Source organism: Ambystoma mexicanum, chromosome 2q (assembly GCF_040938575.1).
Source record: "Ambystoma mexicanum isolate Mex_15411 chromosome 2q, UKY_AmexF1_1, whole genome shotgun sequence".
Lineage (NCBI taxonomy): Eukaryota > Metazoa > Chordata > Amphibia > Caudata > Ambystomatidae > Ambystoma > Ambystoma mexicanum.
The window spans coordinates 1,275,859,622-1,275,867,278 of record NC_090924.1 but is presented as its reverse complement, the minus strand read 5'-3'; positions in this window follow the sequence as shown (position 1 = coordinate 1,275,867,278).

Sequence of the window (7,657 nt, the reverse complement as noted above, 5' to 3'; positions counted from 1 at the left end):
TTTACTCTTGAAGCAAAGCCCTGGATACCATATGTTGTAGGCAGTTCACCTCATTCGCTCTTGCATGCTCTCGCCAATAACACTCTGAGCCGTGCCAATTGTCAACCTTCTTTATTCATTTCCAAACTCTAACTGATAACTCAACCCCGCTTCCCGTCCCTCCCCTTCCATCCTCCTCCTGCCCTAGCGCACGCTTCCTTCTAAAAGGAGCCGCGCCTGTTGGTTCACTCATAACATCTCCCCCATGCTTAACATGAAAGCTGGAGGCTTATATTTGTTCGGTGAGTCTCGTAGGTCTCTGCACTGTCCTTTGTGGTCTGCCTGGGGACTCTCTGGTTTCACCTGCTGTCTCAGTTGGAGGATTGGCACTCTCATAGGCTCCAGATTGCTTGCTGTGAGTTCCGGCGTTTCTGAGTCCTCAAGGTATAGCCTCCTGAAGAATAATGCATTCCGGGTTATTTCTCCTGGTTCTCCTATCGCAGTTATCATGGGTCATTTTATGGGCGTGATCACCCTCGGCTCTGGGCTGTATCACGTGTCTGTCTTTCTGAGCTTGACGGACTAGAACCGTTTGTCCTACTTCGAGCGGCGATTCTTTCGCTCTCCTTTTCTTATTGGACCACTCTTTGGCTCGAGCTTTCCTTTCGGCATCTCGTTCCCTTATGGCTGCATCTTGCTCTGGGGTGTAGTCGTCCCATTGAGGAATGCGGGTTCGAGGCTTGTATTTTATCATTAGTTCAGCAGGTGCTTGCCCTGTCGTGTTGTGGGGTGAGTTTTGATAGCTCCAAAGCATTCGGCATATTGCTTGTGGATGTGGTACTTGGTCTGCTATGGCCTTCTGTCGTGTTAGTTTGACGGTTGCCATGAAGCATACTACCATTCCATTTGCCTGGGGCCAGAGTGGTGTGATCTTTTGGTGATGGAACCCGGGGTGGTCTGCCAGTCTCGCAAAGTCACGTCCTTGGAAGGGGGGTCCATTGTCGGTCTTTACGACAGTTGGAATGCCCCATTCACTGAACAGTTCATCGATGATGGGTGCTGCTTCATGGAATGATGTCGAGCTTGTCTGTTTGATGAACGAGTGAGTACTTGTCGATTGCTACGAGTAAGTATCCTCCTTCCTCTAGGGGCCCGTAAAAGTCGATCACAACTTTTTGTCAGGGCTTTTCTGGGAGTGGCACCAACTGCATTGGGTTTGGGTCTGTTCTTTTCACCACTTGTTGGCAGGGCCCACAGTTGGCTAAGACATCTTCTACTATTATATCCATATAGGGGAACCATGCAGAGCTTCTCAGGATCTTCTTAGTGTTCTCAATTCCCCTGTGTCCTTCGTGGGCTATGGTGACCAGTGTCTTCCGGAGGTCTTTTAGAGTCACTAACTGATTGCCACGTAGTAGTATGCCTTGGTCTGTGGCCGCTAGTTCAGGGTGTATCTTCGCTATGCGGTCTAGATTTCTCTTGTCCATTCCTTACTCTCCCTTGTCTGTTTTGTGTGCATTTTTCCAGTTGTTCGTGCGGGTGAAATGCAGGGCTGCTCTGATGGTGGGATCGGCCTGATTCTGGCTGCAAACGTTTCTATCGAAATGGTGGGAGGCATGGCGTTGGTGGATAAGTACGCAATGTACTCTTCTGCTTCGCAGACCAGTGAGTTGTCTCTGTCCCCCGTCGGGTGTCTTGACAAGTAGTCGGCTGGATTTGCAGCTGCCCCCGGTTTGTGAATAATGGTAAAGTTATATTCTTGAAGTCTGATGCCCCAAAGTTCTATCCGGGGGGGGGGCATTTGGTTTTGGGGTTGCCAAATAGAGACAGCAGGGCTTGATGGTCTGTTACGAGCGTGAATCTTCGACCTATCACGAAATGGTGGAATTGTTTGCAGGCCCAGACCGCTGCCAGGCTCTCCCGTTCTGCCTGTGAGTACACCTTCTCGGTAGGGGACAGGGCTCTGCTGGCATATGCTACCACTACGTGGAGGGCTCTGTCGCTGGGGTTGGTTTGGGCCAGGATGGCACCGAGCCCCACCGGGCTGGCGTCGACTGTGATGATGGTGTCCCAATCAGGGTGGAAGTAAACTAGTTGGTGATGGTTTGGTAGGCTGTCTTTGATGGTCTGGAAAGCCATCTGGCATTGTGAGTCCCAGTTGAAAGGGGCGTCCTTCTTGAGGTTGACCCGGAGCCGGTCGGTGGTGGTGGCATAGTTTTGGAGGTATCGGGCACAGTATCCTGCCTTACCTAAGAAAGACCATAATTCTGCCGTTGTTGTGGGGGCATGAAGGTCTGTGATGGCCTTTATTTTGTCGGGGTCGACTGTGATGCCCTCATTGGAGAATATGTGTCCGAAGAATTTGAGGCTTGTTTTGTTGATGTCACATTTGGGGCCGTTGAGTGTCAGGCCAGCTTCCTGTAGGATTTTGCAAACCCGAGAGAAGCGCTTTTTCATGGAGTCGCTGTAGTTTAAGGCATTAACTTCAGATGAGATGAGTTGTCGAATTGTTTCTTGGAAAATTTCTGTGGACGAAGATATGCCAAAGTTAAGGCGTTTATATCTGAATAGGCCCTCATGTGTGGCAAAGGAGGTAATTGGTTGGGAGTCTGGGTCAATGACCAGTTGATGGTAGCCCTGGTTGAGGTCCAATTTGGAGAAGTGTGTCGCTTGGTTAAGCCTGAAAAGCATGTCTTCTAGACTTGGGCCTGGGTGCCTTTCCCTTTGGATGGCGGTGTTGGGAATACACATGTCGACACATATGCGGAGTCGTCCGTTGTCCTTAAGTACTATTACGATGGGCGATACCCCTGGTGTGGGCCCTACGGCTTGAATGTGGAACCCCACCTTGCGGGGGTGTTGTGGTACCAGCGTTACTGTGGGGTCAGTGTGTAGTTTAATGACAGAGTCTTTGGGCATTCCTACCCCTTCAAATAGCTTGGGAAACTAGGATTTAAGGGTGTCCTTGTCGATGGGTCGGCAGGTTATTGCCAGGATCTCATGTCTGTCTGACGGGTGGCCTTTGATTATTTCCGTTGATTCATACTGTAGCTCTATGAGCGCCAGGGCTCTGGCTGTTCGGTAGATAAGGAGGCATTGTTCTACTAAAGGACTCTGGATGACGTGGATCACTGTTGGTACAGTGATGTCTCTGTGGGTCAGGTCACAGAGGAATTGTCCTTTGGATGTCAGGGGCAGTGCCACTCCCCATTGGCAGATGTGAGTTTTCGATTGGCGCGGCGGATATTCATCCGTTATCAAGCGGTGCAGTTCTTCGTTCATTACATTGACGGTAGCCCCTGTGTCGACGACAAATTGGTTTTTGGCGTTGCCCATTTGTATGATTACTCTGGGAGCTGGTGTGTCCTCTGCGTTGATGTTGAGGAGCTGAACATATTGGCCCTCATTACAAGTCAGGCGTTAAGGGTTTAACGGCGCCGTCTGCGCCGTTAACCCTTAACGCCTGATTCACACTTTAACGCCTGCTTTTTGCAGGCGTTAAAGTCCAAGGCGCTAAGCGACCTTGGTGCTAATTACCGCACCGTAATTTATGGTGCCGTAATTAGCCCCTTCCCCATCCCCATTATGCCCTATGGGGCAAAAATGGGAATGGAGAAGGGCAAATGGTGAATGGGGAATTACTGCCCCACTCACCTTGGAATGGGGCGGTAATTCCGCCATCCACCATGGCGGAATCCGGCATGGACCATGGTGCTAAAAGCTAAAAGCACCATGGTCCTGCGCCTGGGTTGTACTGAGGCCCATTCTCTATCATATCCATCTTGTAGGTACAGGGGTTGCTGGTCTTCCACCATTGGTGTCCTGGGCGGGGAGTTGTTGTATGGGTAGTAGTCTGATGCAATGGTGTTGGTGCTTCTTCCTTGATTTTGGTTTGATGCAAATTCCCTCGGGTAGACCTTACCTGGGGTAGACATCCTTGGTTGGTCATATAGTTAGTAGTCGTATAGTTCATGGGCTTTCCTGTCAGGCTCAATCTGTAAACCTTCAAGGGCTCTTACGGTGTTCGGGCGTTGGTAGGTCATTGTGGGGTATGTTGTTCCTCTGTCGGGCGCCCGTCGATCAAGTTGTTCTCTTTGTGGTTCCAGATGTGGGCTGGGGGTCTGTATGTTCTGTTGGCAGCCAGACCCTGTGTCTGGGAGCTGTTCTTTGCGCATGGCTTGGAAGTGGTTTTCTTGGCCAAATCGTATGCATCTCTGTCCAATTGTGGGGCATGGTCCTCTGTGAGGGTATTCAAACCCACATCGGTAGCATTGTCTGTCACTTTGAGGTCGTCGTAGGGGGTTCCTGAAATTTTGTCTGCTTTGCAGGCTTTGGTATCTTGTGTATGGTGTCATGGCGGCGATGATGTCCCCTTTCTTTGGATTTTCGATAGCCGCGGCTTGGACATCTATTCTTTCATATACTCTCGCAAGGTCAAGGATTTCCTTGAGGGATAGACGCTTCTTTAGGAGGTTCTTTCTGAACATCGATGATATGCACCCTTCAATTATTCTCAATCTAATTGCTTCGTTGTCGTTAAAATTGGCAAAGTTGCATTTCAGAATTTTTCTCTGGAGGCATATGACGAATTCACCTTTGGATTTGTAGGCAAGCTGAGTGCATTGATTAAAGGTGTTGCGTTCATAGTCTCGGTTGGGTGTTACTACTAGCTTTTCGTTGATGGCTTCAAGGAGGTGCTGATATGTCGCTCGATCCTGTGGTGGAATTGTTCGTATTATGTTTTTGAATTCTCCTCCTGCCACATTTGTGAAGATGCTGATTTTGTTGGGAGGGTCTTGTGTCCCGATGGCACCAACAAAGTCTTTAAACTCTTCAACCCACTCTTCCCAGCGTTGTCCTTGATCATGGTGCGGGTTGAGCGTGAAGGGGTTAGGTCTCCTCCTGAGGCTGGCATGGGATGAGGGGTTGGTGTTGGTGGGTGGGTATGCTCCCACATCGGCAGCTCCTTGGGTAGGATCAGTCATGGTCCTTACTGTCTTGATGAAGAGGTGTATGCAACGTGGTTGGCTGGTAGGCTCCTTGTTTCCTACAATGCAGCAGCAGTGTTAGCTGGTGCGCATGAAACCCGTGGGGTGCGCAGGATGGGTCCCGGCTGTTGATGCTACTGATGTGTGGTCGAGTTTTCGGGGGGGTCCTGCTCACTCCTGTGATGCCCTCTTGGGGTTTGTGCGTACTTAGTCAGGGCATAGTGTGCAGTAGAGAGATGCGCTGGTACCTGTGGCGCTCTCTGGGGATTGCGTCCTGGTTTCAGGCAGCTTTCTTCGCTATGGTGTGGGGGTGGGGTTTCTTACCGGCTCTTGTGGTTCTTCCCTCTCGGTGACTGTCCGTCCCCGAATGCTTGCGTTGCTGGGAAAGGGTGACAGGGTGGTCGGATCTCCTTTCTTTCCCCTGGCGTATGCTATAGGCGCGTAATAATACGTGCGTGCGGGTGCTTCTTATGACTGGCGGGCGTTGTTCCGTGTCTCCACCGTGTCTCTGCCGGGCTTGTTAGTAACAGTGGGCCCTCGCTGTGCTCACCAGCTGCTGGGTCGAGGCGTGTCGCATGACCCTCCACCGTCGCAGGCAGACTATTACTTATTGCTGCTGGGGCTGACGTGCCCCTCCGCTGCTCTTGTAATGCTGGGCTAGCGTTTCCGATGCCGCCCTCCGTCTGAAAAATTGGCGTTGCTGGGCTGGCGTTTCCAACGCTGCCCTCCGCCACTGCAGTCGGGCTGGCTGCTTCACTGCTGCCAGGTGCCTTATCCGCCGGAGTCACTTGCACTGCTGCGCGCCACGGTCGTGACGGCTCCCTTATTCACTGCTGGGTCACAGTACCGATTGTGCGGCATGCCATGTGTTCGGCGGCCTCGTCGCCAGTTGTTGTAGCCAGTTCACCTCATTCGCTCTTGCATGCTCTCGCCAATAACACTTTGAGATGTGCGTATTGTCAACCTTCTTTATTGATTTCCATACACTAACTGATAACTCAACCCTGCTTCCCGTCCCTCCCCTTCCACCCTCCTCCCGCCCTAGCGCGCACTTCCTTCTTAAAGGAGCCGCGCCTCTTGGTTCACTCATAACACCATACTGCGCCAGGCGTCCATAGGAGTGTGTGGGAATCCACCCACCGTCCCTTTATTGATTCAGTCTTGTAGCAGATTCTCAATGTGGAAGTGCACAATATCCCCCTCCACACTGTGCGAAAGCGATTGTTGTAAGGCTCACCCACAGCTCAACAGGAGCAACTTGCTCACAAGCCATGTAAAGGTCTGCCACACTAGAACAGCATGAAAAACTGTCCAAATACATGTTCCTTGCAAGTGTATGAGATAAGGTAAGCAACACTTCTCTGGATGTCCTGGAGCAGCAAGAAAAGAGGAAGACCGCGTGGCAGCAGGAGGACTTTGTAGATCACACCAAATATCAATTGGAGGACAGAGGGGAGGGGAGGAGTATAAACTGCGTACGATGGGAGCAATAGTTTTCTATAATGTTTTGATTTTTTCCTTGCTGCTGACCAATAAACAAGGAAACAGAAGTGCATAATAGGAGCCTCCCTGTCATGCCTTGGAATTCAGGGATGTGTTGAAAAGGGTATTCAGTGATATTATCGCTGGAAATAACATCGAGGGCGTCTCGATATTTTTTTTAAAGGCACTATCCTACACTTTCCCCAAATATTCTAGGACTGGAGTTTGTTATTATAATTGCACCAGTCCTAAAATATGTTGGGGAGGGTGTTTAGTGCCTTTAAAAAAAAATATCGAGACAGCCTCAATGTTTTCTCCAACGATTATATCACATATAAACATTAAAAAGTGTTACAAATACGTCCCAACAAATAATTGATGATTTACTTAAATTGGCTCATTGAGAATCCATACAACTAAATCTTGTACTCGACACACATGCACACACACATGTGCGAGCACAGGGACACTCATACAGTGCACCCACTGCACTCTTAACCCACAGCTTTTTGGTTAAGCAAAAACTACATTTGAATACATGTCTTTAATTGAAAATAATGCATTCTAAATTAAGCAGAGAATATCGAACTTTCATATTAAGTTCTAGGCATATGCATGTATGTAGTCTACTATTCGGCCAGAGCTGGGAACATCATTATACATGTGGTGGAATGGGAATGCCAGGCAATTTCTCAATTAGAGCAGCGCATTACAAATGCTGAAAGCTCATGTTAAATTCAACAATTAGAAATGTAACCTCGTTTTGATTTTGTTGAGTATTGAATTATTATCTTCCACTGTGTGTCCTCGTCAAATAGCATAGAGGTTGCTGGTCTGAGTTAAGTACTTTCAGTTAGCTGGCCACTCAAGCCTCTCAAGTGTTTACAGCAGAGTTTGGCATCATTACAAGCATGGCGGTCTGGGAAAGAACGCGTGTGGTCAACTGACAAGGGGAGAGCGAGGAGCAGAACATCCTGTGATTTGTGATACAGGGAGCAAGAGGTGATGCCAATAAATCTAGTCCAGAGGCAGAGGAAGCATGGTTGGTGCCATACCCCGGGTTCTCCTGCACGGACACCAGGGCAGTCCCCACAGTTCCTGGAGGCTGCACTGACACCTTTCCCAGCGTCGGCTTGGCCCCAGGCATAGGCAGACTACGGTTCCCAGCAGGCTTAGTGTCACCTAGTCACGTGGGGGCGTGCTCCACA